This window comes from Solea solea, chromosome 6 (assembly GCF_958295425.1).
Source record: "Solea solea chromosome 6, fSolSol10.1, whole genome shotgun sequence".
Taxonomy (NCBI): Eukaryota; Metazoa; Chordata; class Actinopteri; order Pleuronectiformes; family Soleidae; genus Solea; species Solea solea.
This window is the reverse complement of record NC_081139.1, coordinates 22,934,503-22,954,887: the sequence shown is the minus strand read 5'-3', so window position 1 is coordinate 22,954,887 and position 20,385 is coordinate 22,934,503. Positions and strand designations below refer to the sequence as shown.

At 43.9% G+C, this 20,385-nt stretch overlaps 1 protein-coding gene across 3 annotated transcripts in view; it reads right to left on the bottom strand.

Annotated features, from left to right (window-relative positions):
* The window catches only part of foxp4 (forkhead box P4), a 92,305-nt gene extending 73,274 nt beyond the window's left edge, over positions 1 to 19,031 (bottom strand). For 2 of the 3 annotated variants that reach the window (XM_058630759.1, XM_058630760.1), the window contains exon 1: positions 18,284 to 19,031. The gene's annotated coding sequence lies outside the window, so the exon portion shown is untranslated. The remainder of the gene's footprint in view (positions 1 to 18,283) is intronic. The other variant, XM_058630762.1, reaches the window with a different exon arrangement.
* Positions 19,032 to 20,385: the final 1,354 nt, after the last annotated feature.

The window sequence follows — 20,385 nt, the reverse complement described above, 5'->3', positions numbered from 1 at the left end:
TAACATCAGGAATGACTGTTAAGTTTTAGGACTAAAAAGACTTGGAGAGACTCCTGAGAAAAGTGGAGCTCTTAGCCAGACACATGGATCACATGACAACCAGGCCGCGGCAGCAGGGACCCCTGGGAAAAACGGCACAATGCCATCTCTAAGATCACACGCACTCAGGGGCCAAAGCTGTAACGATGCCGTGCCGCTATATCACGTTTAGGTACGAATGTAACAATGAGTATGGCATTCGCATGTGCGTGAAGCCCAGAGTGGACGTGTACGTCGCAGTCAAATACTCGGAAAAATATGTATATAATGACCGTGAAATAAATTAAACCTATTAGGAGGAACGTACGCTGAAGGTGGCGGAAGAAATTAATTTGGCTCAACTACGGAGACCCATACCAGCACCCCACTATAGGATTCCAAGCAAACTAATTATCACGCTCCACTTTCAGAAATAATAAGGAAAGTACTTAATAGGTTAGAATTCACCCCTGCATTCATATGTCCATTTAACATCCCTGCTTTCATGCCCACACACTCTTGCCTTAATGCAATTTCATATCCGGTGATTTAAAATAAAGGAAGGAATTATATTTCAAGTGGTGTGAGGATTAGAATATGCAAGCAGTGATATTAAAAAAAAGAGAAAAAAAACTGTACGGTCTTTCTGAGTAGCTGGAGTTGAGGTAAAGATGTTAAATAATGTTTTTGTCACAGTTTAAGTGGATGGAGGAATTCAAATGAAACCACAGATCTCTGATTAGTCCTCTCTCGCTGTATATTAATTTTGCGCCCGCTCTCCTTTATGCTGGTAAGGAGTTTAATTTTTAAACACAGCGCAAGATATGAAAAGACCCCCAAGTGTGTGCTTCTGCGCTGGCAACAGAAGTCTGTTTATCTAAACCAGCCACTCGCACCAATTATAACAACATCCAAATGCAACTATTGTTTCATTTCCAACATTTCTTTAAAATTTAAATAACTTCTTCTTTTTTTTCTTTTTTTTTGGTGTTTTTTTATCCTCCTACTTAACACGTCGTGGAATTAGCATTTCAGTGCCCCGGGATATAGAGAAAGTGTGGTGGAGTCAAAATGCAGGTTAGGCCAGTTTTGTTCATTATCAGTGCAAAAAAAAAAAAGAGAAAGAAATAAAGAAAGAAAAGTAAAGCATAAAATAAATAAATAAATGATAGAACGAGCCCTTAAGACAGGTTTTTTATCAAAATTATGTTTTGGTTTTCAAAGAAGCCAAATGCAATGAACATTAATGATGCATTTGTGAGCTACAGTATATCTCCTCCTCTTCTTCTTCTTTTTTTTTTTCATTTAAAATAAACCCGTGTGTCCTTTGCTTATTTTCCTCCCTCTGTTATATGTCAGTGGGCTCTGTGTTCCTGTCATTTCCTGCCCTCTGAAAGGCAACGGGGCAGTAGTCAGTGAGACAGGATGAATCCTGGTGAAGTCTGAAAGGATTACTATATGTCACTTGTGCAAGCTCACGCCACAGAGTGCACTCCAGTGCGGCGGCGGAGAAAAGGGGAAGAGGAGTTCACCTTATCTGAGAGAATTCCAATTAACACTCGCAGTAATTAGCTACCGAAATAGCTCGCGAACAAATCCAAAATCCCAGCCCTGACGCCATCGCGCTGTCTAATTAATTCTCAAATCGGGAGCATCTGATGCAGAAGAGGAACCTGATGGTTTCCGACGACAGACTATTCAGAATAAACCATGAGGAATACTGTTAACATGTTCACGTACAGAAGAGCATTCTTCTCCCCCGCCGTTTTTCTTCCTCGTCATTTCCCCCCACGTTAGCGTGTTAGTCTAACTCGCGAACACGTCTCTTTATTTAAAAAGACAACACTGTGGTAGACTTACGGTAACAGAGCTCACGTGGAGTTAATGAATGCGCGTACTTGGTCGCAAACAAAACCATAATGGGGGGGGAGTGGGGTGGTGAGGAGAAATAAATGAGAAATAAATGAGGTTGGAGAAAATGAGGGAGGGGAAACCTGACACAAGGGCCAAAGCCAGAGGAGCTGATATCTTTTCGCCGTCTGTCGCTCATTTGCTCCTTCACTGGTCACTTCTTCCACTGTTTAATGCAAACAGATGAGGCCTTTTCTCGCTCTCTTTTTTCCAAATCCCTTTCTTTTTAACGGTGGCTTTCTTGGCCTCTGCAGTAACGTCAGCACGGCGTCTATTAAAACAGCATGTGTCCCAGTCTGCTGCAGACACACACACACACACACACACACGCACCCACACAGGCAGAGGAAAACCGCTGCACTTTGGTGCAGTTTTGGTGAACTTTTAACCTCTTTCCAAGAAGTGACATCTGGAGCACGGGGGGGGGGGGGTTTGAGGTGTGCCTCAAGTTTCTGCCAGCATTGCCATGTCCAAATATACAAAAGACAGATGATAGAGCCTATTAACTATCAGAGGATGTCATCTATCTGTGGCTGCTGTCAGTGACCGGTGATGAGAGATAACAAAACAAAGATAAACTGTGAACTGGCCAGAAGGTCGACTCACCACCTTCATTCAAAGCATAATGTAGATCTACTAATATCTTTTAATAGGATCAAATAGATCTGCTAGATTTTACACAGATTTGTACACGTTCCTCACACATACACAACTAATGTAAACTCTGTCCACACACACACACACAAAAAACACACACGCTGTCACGCGCTGATCTGTATCTGGACAAGTCCAACTGTGATAAAGTCACTCTACAACTACAGCAATCGATGGAAGTAATTTATTTACCTCGCCAGGCAATTTGTGCTCTGTCTTTAGAGAAAGGGAGAAAAGAGAGAGCGAGAGAGCGAGAGAGCAAAAGAGAGACAGGGAGATTTGGCAAGTCTGTGTGAGTGGTGTGTAAATTAATCTAGCAGCAGTGAGGTCCAGAGCCATGTAAAGTCCATAAAACAAGAGGAGGTTAAAGCCGCTCACATCATACACACATCAGGCAAAGGTCCAATACCAAAACCACTTCTTCCACAGAGAGAAGAGACGTGAAACGTCATCTCAGTTCCATTAATATGATGTGCTTTCCCTGGATGCCACTAAAAAGAAGGGGGAAAGAACTGTTCCTCCTTTTTTCTTTTCTTTCTTGCTTCTTCTCCATTCAAGAGCAACACAGGCTGGAGAGAGGCCTGTCCACGGTGCTTAACTTTAACTCAATGAAATAAAAGGCACTTAACTAAGACTCAATGATCGATACAAACACGGCTTTTGGCTGGTGGTCTCTCCCTCCCTCTCTCCCTCTCTCTCTCTCTCTCTCTCTCTCTCACGCACACACACACACACACACACACACGCAGACACACACACTTATCCCACCTCCTCAGATGCTCATGCATATGCATGTCCATTGTGATTTATGCATCCTGGCGGGGGTGTGAGCCTATCTGAGAGCAAGGCCAACACACAGGTCAGCTCATTTGTAAATCAGTTGCCTATTTATGGACGTGTGTGTGTGTGTGTGTGTTTGTGTGTGTGTGTGCATATCTTGAGCTGTTTGTGGCTGTAAATCTCTGTGTATGTGTCTATGGGTAGAGGTCAGTGTTAGAATCAGGCTCATAATCGCTGTAGTGCCTTCATTCATTGTATTTATTGAATTCTTTCCAGCTCTCCTGCTCATGGCGAGCGTAAATCACTGCCGGGCCGCCGTCCTTCCAAATGTGTGTGTTCCAAGTAATGTCCGCTGAGTGCTGACCGCTTCTGCCAACCGGCGCTCTGACCCCCGCTCTCTGCAGCAGGAAGTCGCAGAGCTTTCTGACCTCTCTTATTATTCCCAGGGAAGGCTGAGGAAACGCCTTCCCATCAACATCACTGTCAGTTAGCGGAGTCCCCATGGCCTCTTCTGCCTTACGTAGTGGATTATAAGTAAAAAAGAAAAAAAGAAAAAATAAGACAGGATCTAAACCCAAAGAGGTGTGAGGGGGTTAAATGTATAATTTGTGGTATAATCGCAAAGCGTAGCCTTCTTTGCATACAAAGTTTGAAAAAAGTGTGTGCTTTCCTTTGTGGAAATTCAGTGGTGTTACTCCACCCTCCTCCTCCTCCTCCTCCTCCCACCTCTCTGAACAACAGATTTGGGCTAATAGGGCAGCTGCTTGTCCCCCTCCCCTGAAACCCTGCTATGCCGCTCCCCCTGTATCCCTCCCTTCCCAAAAAAACAACAACAAAAAAAGAAATCCAGGAGGAAGCCTGTTGTTTTCAACTTGTTTTTGACACTGCGTGACACTGTCAGTGGAAAAGTTCAGAGCGCTGTTGCTCATCCTAGAAACTAAAAAAAAACAACAACCAACAACTTGTCCGTTGTTTTCCCTGAGTGTAGATAGACTGGGATATATCCCCAGATATGCTCCTAGATCATTTCTGAAAAGAATAACACACGGTGTGTCACGACTCGAGGCTGTCCGTTTTCCCTTTTCTGTTTTGCTATGTTGTCAACACAGGCAACCGTCTCCCAGAAATAAACCCCGCATTAGGCTGGCCAGCAACCACGGCCTGTGACGTCATCGCTTAACAGTTCATAAAGTCGAAAAAAAAAAAAATGAAAAAAAGAGTGACTGGATGCACAAAAAAGGAAATATGAAAAATATTGCAAGCTGTTGCAACACGAAACAAAAAAAAAAAATCCCTTGCGGTGTGTGTAAGTGAGCTCATGGTGGTGGTTTCAATGGGCTGAAAACGAACGAGTGCGCGCGATCACATCACACGGCAAAGTCTGACCTCTCTGTGTGTGTTCATGTATGTGGCACTGTTTGTTTTTCAGCCCATGTGTGTAACTGAAGCCAAACTGTAAGCCATATGCCAGTCGACCCCCGACCCCCCCCCCCCCCCCCCCCCCCAAAGCAGTGGCACGCACACACACACACACAGTCATGAACACATTTATATGTACACACACGTGCACACACACACACACACACAAAAAAAAGCCCTCCACTTCATTAGGAAAGTAAACACAAGTGCTGTCTGAAGTGGCTAATTAGAGACTAATTACTCCCTGCTCGTTACTAATGCAAATTAGATTACGCTGCTTAACTTCCTCGTGTCCACAACGCCGCTGTTAATTGAGGCCTTTTGAAATTAAATTACCCGCTAATTAGCATATCAAAACCATTAATTCTGAGCAGGGGGGGGTGTGTGTGGTGTGTGCGTGTGTGTGTGTGTGTGTGTGGGGGGGGCTGAGAAAAAAAACAACAACAAATGCCAAGTTTTGCTAATGAGTTTTGCTAATTGAATATGTACGCTCACACAACACGAGAGGTCGGTGCCAGGAATACCTACTCAGCTGCACGGCATCCGTGTGTGTGTGTGTGCGTGTGTGTGTGCGTGTGTGTGTGTGTGTGCACGAGCAGCCAGACAGAAACACCGTGCATCACGAGCGTGGCAAATAATTAAAGGATCCATTCCGTCTCTCCAAATACTTTGTCTATATTTCCCTCTGAACGCACGACTCCACTGATGTCGGGGCTGCGAGGCACAGCAGAGCGAGCGAGCGGCGCAGAGAGAGAGGGGGGGGGGAGAGGGGGAGAGGGGGAGAGAGAGAGAGAGGATGGATATTAATCTCATGATGAGTGAGGGAGCCACTGTGTGTGACTGGAGAGTGCGTGTGTACTTGTATTTGTTGCCTCTTTGGGACTTTTCCTGTCATAAACACTGACCTTGTCAGTAGAGTCCTCGTTGGAGGCCAAAACCTGGTTCTAATGTAGCACAACCTCATTTCTGAAGAACGGGTTACGTTTAGGGCTAAAATGTGCAATGATGTTAGGTGAAGATTAGGGTGAGCCATTACAGTTTGTGCAATTTACAATTTGTTTGGGCTGTGCAAATGAATTCAATTAGGGCTGATGTGATTATTAAAAATGAGTGTTTTTATTCATAATTAAAACATTTTCTTTGCTCAATATAACAAATAAATGTGATTGATTTTGGTTTGTGGACAAACATTTGGGACATTTCCTGGACTAAACAAGTAAAATAATGGCCAGATTAATCGATCAGCCCTTAAATTGATACATTGTCAGAACAGCTGCACGAACCCGTGTGTGTGTGTGTGTGTGTGTGTGTGTGTGTGTGTGTGTGTGTGTGTGTGTGTGTGGTGGTGGGATGTGAGCAGGGTTAGCGTTTGTCCAAGCTGTGAGCCGTCTTTGAAGTACAAACCTCTGCTCTCCTAAAGCCCAGGACCCCCCACCTGCTCTTTCTTTACACCACCCTCTGTCTTTAACTGGCCCCTCTTCACCTTTGCTACAATACCTGTCCAATTAACACACACACACACACACATACGTACACACACGATGGCCACGAGCAGGTGAACAGCTCAACTTTTCCTGCAATCAAAGCTAAGCCTGTTACCGCCTGAATAGATGGTGTAAAACTCGGTGGCATATTCATGAGCGGGCCTTTACCTGCTTATGAGCACAAAAGGGAGAAGCCGGGAGCGATTAGCTACCCCTGACACAATAACAGAATCATACACCGAAGGATCCGTCTCGGCCCCGCATGTAAAACCAGCAGAAATAATGTCATTTTCAACATCTCCGCTCTCCATTTTCCTAAATATCTTTCCAATCAGAGTGTGTGAAAAGCCCCCATTCAGGTGGGCCCTTATAAAAGTTTCATCTTATTACACTTTCCAACTTCTTATTTCATTATCCCCATAATGGCAGATGAAAAGACGAATGGTAAAATTGAGAGGTAGCATTCAAAAAAAAAAAAAAGAAATAGAAAAATGAAATAACCATGATAATTAGATGTAAAGATATTATAATTCCTTTAACAGGATGCATAGAAACTGCTGCTCGACAATATTTACCCTAATTGCTAGAATTATCATATTAACCAGTTACCATTTGAGTAAGTTGATTAAAAAATTGATTATTCGTCTATTTCTTTTAGGAGTTTCTTAATCAAAATCTAACATCCTTGAAAAATTAATTTGAAGCCGTTTCTTATCAGTTAATTAAATCGGGTTGGAAGTCATTTTTTTCTGCGCGGCATGATTAGAACGGTTCTGTTCTCTTCTGTTCAGACACCATGACGTTAGAGGGGGAACTTTTCACTGTCTCATCAAACATTCACAACCACAAGAATAGGACTTCTTTGAAGGGCCCGTCGCCTCTTTTTTTCCCCTCCTTCCAAACCTCTGCCTTTCTGATAAATTGTGCTATACCCAATAGATCTTTCTTTCTCGTTAACACATTCTCATTAACGGACAGAGAAAGCGAAAGGAGAGGGGAGGGGAAGCGAGCGAGGGGGGGAGCAGCATGGAGAGGCAGAGGGGAGGGGGGGCGCTGAAGGAGGGGGAGAAAAAAGAGGTGAGAGAAACAGGGCAAATAAAGAACTGAAGCACTGATGCAGAGATAAAGTCAAATGTAGAAATCAATACGCCGACAATTTGAGCAGAAAAGGGAGAAAATGAAATAATGAAATCACACACGTCTGACATGTTGCCTGGGTGACAGCCTTGATTTGGCCTGAGTGGAGACTAAACTAAGTCAGAAAGCTAAAACAAGGCCCGCTGTCATTGTCTGACCTAAACTGCATTTCACTTTGTTCATGATAATATTGCATTGTTAATTCCCCCCCCCCCCCCATAGAAACAATGGTAGGTAGAAAATTGATTTCCCTGATACACTGTAGGTTGATTTCACTTGGTTCCATATCCAATTCAAATTTGCAGCTTTAGAAACTGCACATCGGAGAGTGACTTCACCTCGGAAAACTAGTTTTCTATTTCTGGAGGAGGACTAATTATAAAGCTCGGCCCCTGGGAGAGAAAAGCCCCTCTTGAAGGAGAGAGGGAGGGGAAAGAGTCCATTCAGCGCTGGCATCAGTGGGATATAAGTTTGTCTCTCTCTACTTCAGCGAGCAGCAGAGCAGAACCGAACAGATACAGTGTGCTCCGCTCATCTGTCCATCCCCGGCTCCTCTGGGAGGTGTGGAAGGATTGGAGAGGGAGGGAGGGGGTTCAAAAGGAGAATTAAAAAGGAGAATCATTGATGATACGGAGCAGCATGGTGAGTCTCTCCGATTGGATAATGGATTGAATAATCATCGGGGCCCCGGATCCTGAAGTTATGCCGAAATCTCAGCTGGTCAACAGCCAATCAACACGCGCCCTCATTAACCAATCAAACGCTTTCCTAGAGGGAGCATGGCAGCGGTCATAGTGGTGATGCGGGGGCTTCTATTTGCTCTTCATCCGCCTCTCACCCCATATTTCTCCCTTTTAATACAATACGTCACTGTGTCTTTGGCACAGCTGTGCTCATCTTTCTCCATAGGAGACAGAGAACTCTCAAAGCCACAATTACGGCCTCAGAACTATCAATTTCCCCTTCAATTAACCCTGTGGGAAGAGAGTGGACGAGGGAGAGGAAGGGGAGTACAGAGAGGGGGGGATGAGAGATTTAAATTTGGGACGAAGGGGGCCACCTTGGTGTATGCGTTTGCGACGAGGAAGGAGAGAGTTACACCTCTCCTGGATGAACTTGACCCCACCGCTGAAGTTACAGGCCTCCTATCCTCATTACCAGCAAACAGGCCCAATTGCTTTTTCTCTAACGCAGACTAAAAGAGTGCAGGGAGACCGACGGAGAGGCAGTGCAGCAAGGACAAGGATGGAGGGAAGAGGAGGAGAGAGAGAGAGCGGGAGAGAGAAAAAGAATGGAGAAAAGAAGGGGAGGAACAAGCAGAGTTGTGGGAGTTGTGTTTCTTAGATCACTGACTGCAGGCCTGACCGTGTCCCGCGTCTGTGGAACCACTGTGACGGCATGCTCCCCTCTCCTCCTCCTCTTCATTGCTGGCTCACTTCCCTTCCCACCCCCTCCAAAACCCACCCACCCACTCTCTAAAAGCGAACCCCCCCCCCCCCCCCGAGGGAGCAGCTCGACCAAACCCAAACGCCTTCAGCAAAGTTGTGCACCAACTTGCAAACTTTTCCGGAGCCAAACGTCTGCCTGATACCGCGGAGCAATGCAGGGTTTCATTGCCACACTCGCCCCCCCCCGTCCCCCCCTCCTTTTTGTACTTTAGTCCCACGTTCCTCCCTCAGTCCCCTCCCTCGTTTATGCTGACTACTTTCCGAGGCTAATGCACTGTTCCTGACTGACCTTTAGACAATGGAAACCTGCAGCTGCAGAAGTTGCCGATTAGGTTCTACAGGTTGCACATGGCAGCGCTGACCTTCACAAAGCAAATCAGCATTGTGGCGTCTGCTAATCCAACAACCCCATGGCTGCCTTTCAGCCTGCTAACACACATGTCCCAAGTCCCTGCAGACAAATATGCATGTTTTATCCATTACTTTATGATTGTAAACGCTTCAAAGAGAACTAATAAGTCGACTTATAAAGCACTGTTAAACACTCGCAACGTCTTTGTTGCCATTTGTGACGGCACAATCTTTCTTTTTCTTTTTTTTTTTTCACAGATTAGCACAATCCTTGTGTCCCGGGACAAATACTGGCGCTGACAAACCACTGTGTTCAGTTCCAACACAATCACAAAACGGATTGAGCAGAATTCATCATCACTTTTCAACAAAAAGTCGAATGTCAAATCTTTGAAAGAGCAAAAAAAAAAAAAAAAAAATCAATAAGTTTACACCTCAGTTATTAGGAATGTGCTAATTGTTCTCTGCCTCGCTCTGAAAATCTGACTCCATTCAAAACATCGCACTGAATCAAATGTTTTGTTATCATTATTTGTCACTGAAGTTTTCAATTTTTGGAGAAAAAAACACACGCACACACACACACAGACACACACACACTTGTCATATAAATAAATAAGAAGTGTGGAGCCGCGGAGAAGGCTATTGATCGACCTTGTGTTGAGTCTTTTTGTCGCAGCCATATAGAATAAATGATTCCTATTGATACGTGAGCCTGCAGGAGAAAATGTTGGAGGTGAACTGTGACGACAGTCTGGATGTAATGAAGAGGCCGGAGGAATACAGAGCTGTGATAATGAGAGACAACAGAGGGAGATGATGGACAGGAGAGAAGTGCAGCAGAATATAGGGAGTGAGGTGTAAGATGGGAAAAAAAAAGAGAAGAGACTTTCCAATCAACGACAAACCAGAAATGAAGGAAACTCTGGCGAATGTAGCCATGAGTGATACGGCAAACACATTTCCTGAAACTAACTGATACAGGAGTTGGTGGTGCTTCTTTTTAAAAGACAAAGCCGTTGTGGTAGAAACTGACTATTTGTTACAAACAAAAAAGGCACTGATAAAATATTGCCTTTTCTTTGTTCATTCCTTGTTGTGAGTCAGTCAAAACTGGCTGAAAGTGGAGGAAAAGAAAAAATGGCTGCATTTAAAACACTGTGTTGTGCCTTTGTAGATACAGTGGACGTGTGAGAGTGTGAGAGAGCTGAATATTTAAAATGTTTTTTTTCCCCCCTCTTTTAATCCAGAAAACATTTTTAATTAATTGTTAGAAGAAAACCTAGTGTGCGTGTTTTTTAAAAAAAAAAAATCGATGCATTGAACTTAAGAAAAACAATAAAAACTACAACATGAAAAAGTGTTGGAAAACTTTTCTCTATTAAATCGGCAGTATCATTGCAGACTGAAAATGACCTAGACTTCAACATAAACCTTAAATCAAAGCCTTCGCTCTTAATCAACACTTCCCTCACTTTGAAGCTCTTTTCTTTTCATTTCACAGGACTCTCTGCCTTTCTCTTCCTCTCACCCCCTGACCAGCATTCTGTCAGAAAACAGCTAACACTGCTTAAAAGGCCAACGGCCCACAGTGTAAACACACACACTCTACCTTCTCTATCCTCAGGAACATGAGAGCTGGCTCTAATTCACAGGCTGGTAAAGCTGTGGTGGACAGCAATCTTGATCTGGCAGGATTAGGCTACTTTTATTTCCCCGAGAGCCACGGGGAGGAGGTGGAGGGAGGTGGGTGCGAGCATGTGTGTGTGTGTGTGTGTCGGGGACTCAAATCCTTCTACAAATGTCAAACAACGACCGGTGACCAGAGGCCGCAAAGATACACAGTCACACACAAACACACACCGAGTCTCACACATTCATAAACACTCCCTGGAAAAAGAAAAAAGCCCAAAGTGCCACCCAGAAAAGAAAACTCATCGCTCTCTGTCTCATCACTCTGTGGAAGACGGGAATGTGGGGGCATAAGGAGGTGGAGGAGGAGGCCGAGGAAGGAAGGAGGGAGCAAAAGAGGTAGGGAGGGAGGGAGGGAGGGAGGGAGTGAGGGAGGGGGAATTACACAATTATTCAGATAACAGCTGGGAATAATCTAGTGGCAGATGTCTCTCGGTCAACAATGCCCACCGCACACGGGGTGTGCGCACACACACCAACGGAGTTTCAATGCCCAGCGAGCGGCCACAGGAGAAAAAAACAAAACAAAAAAAACAACAGCAGCAGCTGATGGGGCAGCGCAGGCTACTCAACAACACAGACATTTTAGAAATTAGCCCCTGATGCAGATTAAAGCGTCTATAAAAATGATCGCACGGCCACCTGTTTTCAGAGAAACACACACACACACACAGTTAGGAGGGTTTTCACTGATAAACATAACCTAAAACCTGAAGGATTCTGTCTGAGGAGGAGGAGGAGGAGGAGGAGGGGGGTCAGCCATCAGCCGCTGATTGACAGTTAATTGTAGCTGTGCACACACACACACACACACAGAGCGCAGCAGCATCCTTCATGTCACAGAGAGCGATCTCTAAGACTCCCGATAGTGGCTCTCGCAGTCACTGTCGTCCCCCTCCTCCCTCGCCTCCCTCCTTCCCCTCTTTCCCTCAAAGGGCACTATAGAAGCCATAAGAGTCTGCACCCCACTGGGCAAAGCCTTGTACAGTCTCTTCACCTTGAGAGCCACGGCAGAAGGAAGCATGAAGAAGAAAAGAAGAGGGGGGGGGGGGCTCAGAAATGCACAGACAGCCCTTAGATTTACGATGCACTAAAAATAAAAAATAAAAATAAATATCCCTGAATATTTCCTTCTTGTATCATTTGTGGGAAAAATAAATAAATTACCCGAGCTCGTTCCCTTTTAAACATCATTTTGTAAGGTTTCATTTTGGTGGAGAAGACGGGTGTGGGCGTGGGGGGGGGGGGGGGGGAGTTGAGTGGTGAGACGGAGCCCTGTCAGTCTGTCAGCCCAGGCAGCCTATTGTGATTTGGTTTAACACCGGTTAACAGCTCGTCCTGTCAGGGGGATGGATCATCCCACAGCGCCTCACATGCTAATGGCTTAAGTAGGCATCCCATGTCCCCCGGAACTAATACCACAAATACTAATACCATAAAAGAGCGGCGTGTGCGTGCTGCCGCCGCCTCACTTTCGCCTGCGTTATAACCAACGTCCTGATACTTCACGGATTAGAAGACATAATGAGATGCATTTAAATGCTGATTACCTCACCGGCCTGCGATGGCGAGGAGCCGGCAGTGCAAGAATTCTTATATGTTTAACAAGAAACAAAAAAAAAAGTTGAAATAAATCAGATTCACTGCAGATCTGATTACTGCAGATTAGAACTCGCGTCGAAAACGAAGTGACGGGCAAAGAAATGTGACGTGTGTGATTGGTTGCAGTGTACATAAGGATTCCGCAGAGACGTGTAAGATGTAAAACTTATTTGATAGGTGAGTTTATGGAGCTGGAAGTGAATCCCTGTGCACTCCTCCTCCTCCTCCTCCACTTCTGTGAATCTCAGCATTTTATCCGAGCGACCGCTCATCCGCTCGGCAGACTTTAATGCCGCAGCACTACGCGGGCAGACGAGCAGCCAGGAGCCGTGTGACGCTCCTCTACAGTCAGACGGTTTATGAAATGTGGAGAAATGTGTGCGTGTGTGTTTGCGCCTCGCAGCTGTCACCTACCCTTCACAGCCATCGTTTCAATACACATTAAAGCAGCGTCGCAGAAAGTTTAGTCACACTGTTGTTCTGAGCGAAGCTCTCCACTGATCTGCTCCCTCGGTTCCCGCGCTCGATTGACGGCTGCCCTGTCAGTTTGTCGCAGCACTTTAGAAAACACCAACGGCTCTCTGATGAAGTGCTTACAAAAGGTCATAGGGTGGAGGCGATGGAGAGGAGGGGAGCCGACTACTGAAAGAGGGAGGCAGGGAGAAAAGGAGAGGGAGACGGGACGGAGTGAAGGAAAATCCATAACACAAATACAGCTGTCAGAAGCAATGCAGAGTTAGCAGGGGACGCAATGACCGGTGAGATCTTTTTTTTGTTTTTGTTTCGTGAAGACACAGGCGTCCTCTCAGCTTCCACACACACACACATACTGTATATGCCACATCCTCTGCTCTCCCTGCTTCCACTGACCATGTCATGTGCTCTGTACCTGGCCGCGCTGCTGACCTCGTGATCCTCTGCGACGCTTTTCACTCGTCAGACTCAACAGCTCCAACTGTCCTTTTTCATCTGCTCCCTCTCTCTCTCTCTCTCTCTCTCTCCCTCTCTCTCTCGCACACACACCCCTCAGCCCTTTTCCTCTATAAGCTCCAGCTCTCTGCTCGCTCCAACCATGGCCTCATGTGCCAAGCACACTCTGGAGAGGTTGATCTAATGCTTCCTCAGCTATAATGACCCTCGCCTTAAACCATTCCACTGTCATTCCCCTCTCTTCATGCACACTTTTACTCATACGCTCTATCTCGCCGAGTCTCCCTGGCTTCCCTTTCCCCTTCTTGCCCATAGGAAAGGGCGTCTTCCTGCTCTGAGCTGCTCGGTCACTCCTCCCCACATCCATCAGCTGTTAATGCGCCGGTGCTCTATGGAGCTGGAGAAACTAAACCCTAAAACCCGCCTGCCTCCCAGGGACACACACACACACACACACATGCGGATCACAAAAGTCATGTGAAATGCACAGACATGATAATGACCCCCAGGCTAAAACCACTGTGTCAGGCAAAAATGATTACCTTATCAATCAGTGAGAGGAAAGTGCAATCATTTTTTTAAAACACGACGAGCTCCTCTCAGCACATATTTAATGGCAGCTCATTCAAAGAAATTGCAGGTGTGTTTGCAACTTCTGCCCGCGTGACACCTCCTCCTGACAAACACGTCTCATCCTTGGCAAACGCACACACACATAATGCAGATAAACACACACACACACACACTCACATGAGTGTTCAGCCCTCAGCTTCGCCTAAATAACCGGTTCAATTAGAACCACATGTATAATCAGGCCTCCGTCTAGTTCCACTGGGCCGTCAATCATCTCAGTACACATTCTCCCACTTGCTGGCTGACCATGTATAATAACACCTTCATTTAATCCATTAATTTGTCAATTATATTCCATTAATAATTTTCTTCAGGGGATGACAAGCAGTAATTGCTGGCGTAATGATATTCAGTGATTGCATATGGAGACATTTGGCTTTTTAAAATCAAGTGTTCATTGTTTTTTTTGTTTTTTGTTTTTTTTTTTAAAAAAAGGACATTTTTCTGCACAGTCTCACAACCAGTACAGTATTTATCTTACATTATTTCCACATGTACAAAGGCCAACATATGTATGCCGTTCACTGCACACCCTGCAGTGGCGGCAGCTTCAGCACCAACACTTGAAATAATTCCGTTTAAAAACACACTTTCACTCCCTACACGGTGAGACTTTTTTCTTTTTTTTCTTTACTCAAACTCCATATTAATAGATATTGAAAATTTAACCATTTCAGCTTTTAGGCAGATAATGCACTAAGTGCTCCAACAGAGGTAAACCGGTGAGTATCTATCATGGGGGTCAAACCATACATGTATAGCAGTGTCGTATGCGGGTGCTCTTCAGCATCACTTTGGAGCCAAAAGCCCACTCAGACTTGTGGGTTTGGGAAAGCAGGAGGGCTTTAATGAAGAGAGGGAGCGCGATGGAGAGACACACCGTGAAAGCTACCGACGCACAGGACATTCAAATACTGTCCATTTTCACTCAAGCAGGACAGGTGAATTGAGCAAAAAGGCACTCTGTTGGAGACACATTCCCGCACTCACATACATGCTCTCTTGCACACATATATTCACATGTGCTTGTGCTGGAGGTAAGGACTCTCTGAGTGAGTTTATGGACTAACACAATCATGTTGGTGGCTTTTAATCCTGCTGAAGGGCTTTTAAAGCACATGAAAGTCATAGCCATTATTGCCTGTCGCTGCACGGTCACATACAAGAACAGAGTCACAGCGCACACACACACACACACACACACACACACACGAGGACCGAGCTGAAACATCATCATCATCATCGTGTCAGTAAGTATGAGAGAAACAGATCAGGAAACTGATCAATAAATGAAATAAAAATCAGCAGCACATGCAGTGACTCTCACACACAATGAGAGAAAACAGGACGTGGACAGAAAAGAAGACGCAGCTGTCGAGTGTGAACGGGGAAAAGTGTTGAGGCAGGTCAGATGAAATGTGGAGGCAGACACAGGCACGGAGACACAGAGAGAGAGAATCAGTCTGACTCTGACACATCTGGCTCGCTGCACATTACAGTGTTCACTCTTTTTCACCACTTCTGCCGCTCAAACACTCCTTTTTATAATATCACGAAGAGGCTGACACTGATGTGCTTCTCTATCAGCAAAGAAAGATTAACTTCACGTTGACTTAAAACACCTGGGAACAGCTGCGAGGTTCGAATAGAGGAAATAAAAATGATCATTTTTTTTCCCCCCTTTGGGTTTTTTTGTTTTCTTCCAGCAAATTCTTGTTTCTCTCGCTGTGAGTTTCCTGCTGGGCTTTTTTAAACATTTGAAAGTGATAATGAATGAGGACAATTGAATGATGAATTTTGAAACAGAAACAGATAAGAATATGCGTAAATCAACTCTTAAAATCACTGGGTGAACATATATCAACTGCCGAGCAGAGGAAGAATAGACAGAACTGGTTTTTTTTTTAATTTTAAAATAAATGGAAATGTGATTTTTAAAACAGATTTTCAGATTGTCTTGTGCATATTTGCAATATTAGATTAGATTAGAATATTAAAAACGATTTCTAATTGATTATCCTCGGGTTTACAGTCAGTTTATGACAGTGTCATATTATAGCAATATTTAAGAGTGTACATGTGTAATTAACACACTTCTAAATTATTTCCCATTTTTTATGTATTTTTTTAAATAAACCTCCACATGACTGTGGAGACATTACAAACATTAATATGTCATTGTTAAGAGGAAAACTTACATTTGTAACCCATTTTAGATTGAATTGAAGATTTTTTTTTTTAAATATATATATAGTAATAATAATATGATATATCACTGATACCGCCACAAAATACCTGCTTTCTGGGCTGACACCGGAAACGTGACAAGGTCATAAAACGTGATGAAGAGCTTTTTCATTCCCGCTGGATCTTCTATTAAAGTGCAATTAAAAGTGTGTCATCGCGTGCAAGCGGAAATGCCAGCACAGAGGACGGAGAGTGGTGTGTGTGTGTGTGTGTGTGTGTGTGTGGGGTGAGTGGTGGTGGGGAGACACAACAGGAGAGAGAGAGAGAGAGAGAGAGAGAGAGCGAGAGAGAGAGAGAGAGGACACAGTAAATAAAATTCATTATGCCAAATGCCCCCGCGCACATCAATCACGGGGCAATAATGCCTGTGTCACAGTGTTCACCCACGGCCCTGTGTGCTTTTCTCTCAGTGACAGACAACTAACAGCAATTAATTGTCATTTCATCTCTCCTTCTTTCCTCTGTCCTTTTTTTCCCTCCGCCTTCCATCATCACGCGGGATGTGATTCCATGTGACACGGATCTGCCTCACGTCTGATTTTATTTGAATACAAGTTTACTTTTAGTGAGTCACTGAGGGGGGAATAAAAGTCAGGCCGAGTGGAAACTGATCATCTCAGCATGATCCGGTTTATTTTTAAATCACAACTGGTTTAGTAAAAGTGTATTTGTAAAAAAAAAATAAAATAATCTCTAGTGTATGGGCCTAGGTTGCGTCGGTTTGTGGGGAAAAGAAAGGGAAACAGCAATGCAGCGACAATTTCTCATTTTGTCGGCTTAAAAAAAATTATTCCATGTAATCACTGTTATTTCAGAATTATTAAAAAATAGGTTTCACTCACTACGGCAACTCGGCTGACTTTTCCACTGTGAACAACTTCCCTGTGTGAAATCATTCACCTGTTTCTACATGTATTTGTTTAATCTGCTCAGATTATGAAGGGGAAACGCACATAAATCTCCAGTGAGGTTTCACAGCGCGGTTGAAATTAAAAGAAAAAAGTCAAGATGGTTTTGAAAAGAGAGTATTGTCCTCTGACCTATTGACCACTAAGCGTTTTCCCCCTTTCTTTCTTTCTTTCTTTAAGACAACGACGTCTTTTATCCTCAGTGGAAGCTGCGGAGGCTTCGTTTATCGTTATTTGTTTTTTGTTTAAACTTTAATTTTTAGAAATTAAATAAACCTTCCAGAGCATTAAATAAATAAATACATAAATGACGTGGAACGACTGAGAGTTTTTAAACAGGTAAGGAGAAAAGCGAGGGTGTAAAATTATCACCACATAACATGTGTCGGTGTTTATTATCAAATCCCTTAACGAGGCTTATGAACTGCTGCGAGAGTTTGTTGCCTAAATTCAAATCCAAAAACACGTTAGTCGGTTTAAACCTGTGAGAGACAACAACAACAACAACAACAACAACAACAACAAAAGAAAAAAACTTGGGACAATGACACCACCAAACAGCAACTTTCATCAACTCTAAGAGTCACAGAAAATAAACGTGCGATATCCCTTTAGACATAAATGTCTATGAGAATAAAACGGGGGAGAGTCGTTTGTGTTAAAGTTGCGGAAAAGGTGGATTCGATTTGTTTCTGCCGCAAAATAAAGGACAAAGTAAAACTTCAAAGCGGCTTTTTTAAAAACGTGGCTGGTACAGTAAGTTTCCGCGTTCAACTCCACAAGCGTTACAATGAAACGTGGAAGCCCGAGTGCACTGTGTTCACCTCCGCTCTGCACGTTCACATGATCACACTCACTTTGCGGAGTTTGACAAAAAAACAAACAAACAAACAAAAAAACAATGCGATAAAAAGTTGCACTTTTTTCTGTGTGAGAAGTGAACTGTGTGTGTGTGTGTTTGTGCAGCAGAGAGTTTCACAGGGACAGGAGAAGAGAGTGAGAGCGAGGTTAAAGTGTAAGAAAAGAAAAAAAAAAGAAAAAAAAGCAAAAGTATAGATTATGCATCAACCTGTTCTCTTGTTTTCTGAAGAAGTCAACTTTCACGCCAGTGGTTGGACCATGTGGACAGCCTCGCTTCTGCTCCTCAAACCCCCGGCGCGTCTCCACTCTCTCACGGCGACAAAGCAAGGGGGGGACACACAAACCGACGGACGGGACGAAAAAATAATAATAATATATATAAAAAAAACTATATATATAAAGAAGCTGGGAGGAAATATAGAGACAGAGAAATGTGGGATCTAAGAGCGCACGACCATTACTTTGGACGACAAAGCGTGCTCGATTAGTCCTTTTTCCCCCTTTTGTGTGCGTCCGCTCTCCTCGGAGTGGCCCCTCTGGAGTGAAGTCAGAACAATACTGCCGCTAAAAACTCTGCCACTGTGCGCAAGTTGCCAGGGAGAGAGCGCGCAGCTTCTCGTCTTGTTGTTGTTGCGTCTGCTTCTCCCGGCTCTCTCTTTAGCGGACACTTCTTCAGCGCGTAAAAAAAACAACCTCTCTCTCTCTGTCTGTCTGTCTCTCTCTCTCTCTCTCTCTCCGCCGCCGGTCCTCACTTTTTGGGCATCCCGTCTGTCGCTCGTCTCGCTCTCGTTCGCTTGGAAATCAGGGTTGAATCACTGGAGCTTCTGCGCGCGTGTGTGCGAGTGTGGAGAGAGTGTGTGTGTTGCGGGGGGGACAGTTCGCTGCGCTACCGTAATGCCTCTAAAGCAGGTGCGCGTTTTCACCGCTGTCCTATCCTCGCAAAGCTCTGGCGCACAATGGGAAAACAGCAGCATCGCCCTCTTTTTCTCACTCTCTCTCAGTGTGTGTGTGAGTGTGTGTGTGTGAGAGAGAGAGAGGGGAGGGCACTGATCTTTTGACCTCTCTTTGCATCCCGGCTGAGTTGTGCTATTGTGGAGCCAGAGAGGAACAGATGTTTTAGCCTGCACTAGAGTTTGAGCTCAGGAAAATATCACAGATAAAGGCACCGTCAACAACAACAAAAAACACACACAACAAGTCTTTCAATTACACTTTTAAAATAACTAAATAAATAAATATGTAAATAAAAGAAAATGCACAAGCCTTTATGAGGCCCTAAGATGAATTTGATTCCCACCACCTCAGATTAGCTGGACAATAATTGATACAAATGTAACACTTTAAATGACATTAATCATAGTTGTGTTATTTACTCCAATCCGGTGTCACTTGTTTTCTTAACCTTAGACGGCAGTAAAATCACAAAGTGTCCTAGTATTCATTTACACTTTGGTGAAGCACTAACTGTGGTGATAGTGAACGTGAATGAAACTGAAGTAAAACAGTTTAATGACCTTGGTTTTATGCAAATGTGCACTAAATGAGCATATCATCAACTCTATAATAACTTCAGCTCAACGATATTTAGATTTCTAAATATATCTTAAGATATCTAGATTCCTTATGTGTTTTTTTTTTTCTTGCTTATACCACGGGCCTGCTCTGGTTTTACTGTACCTCCGCGCACCCTTTGTGTGGTATCAATGTTACGCAGTACGTCCTCTAGAGGGCAGAGTCGAGTGAAGAGTTGAAGAGGTTAATTTATCGCGCTTGATTCCTGGTGTTATTTTTCCATTTTGTCTGTCATTGTAAGCTTTCCTGCGACGTGCACATTGACAGATGAAATGAACACAAAGTACCAACTAAAGGCTCCGTTCATCGCCATCTTTTGAGTCGAGTATAAATTGGCCTTAAATACGCCAAAATAAGTGACTCAATAGCTAATTTTTTTACTGTTGATATTTGTTTCTGCTTCCATTCTTGACAGCGGCAACGTTTGGAAACTTCTCACGAGACGTTGGAGCGATGTTTCAGTCAAGTGTTTTGTTAACTTCATAAACTTCTTATTTGTTGAAACTTTCATTTAAAGTTAAAGTTCTCTGTAAAAATCGCTGTTTTTCAATTCAGGTGTTTTCATGTAAAAATCCAAAATGTGTATTAAAAAAAACCCCAATTTGAAACTCAATGTGACAACCTGTAACTTGTTTTTTTTGTTTTGTTTTGTTTTTTTTTAATTCAGCACGGTAGTTTAAAATCATTTCTGTCAACCAAAAAAACAATAAACTCCACAAAATACAAAAAAAAAGGATG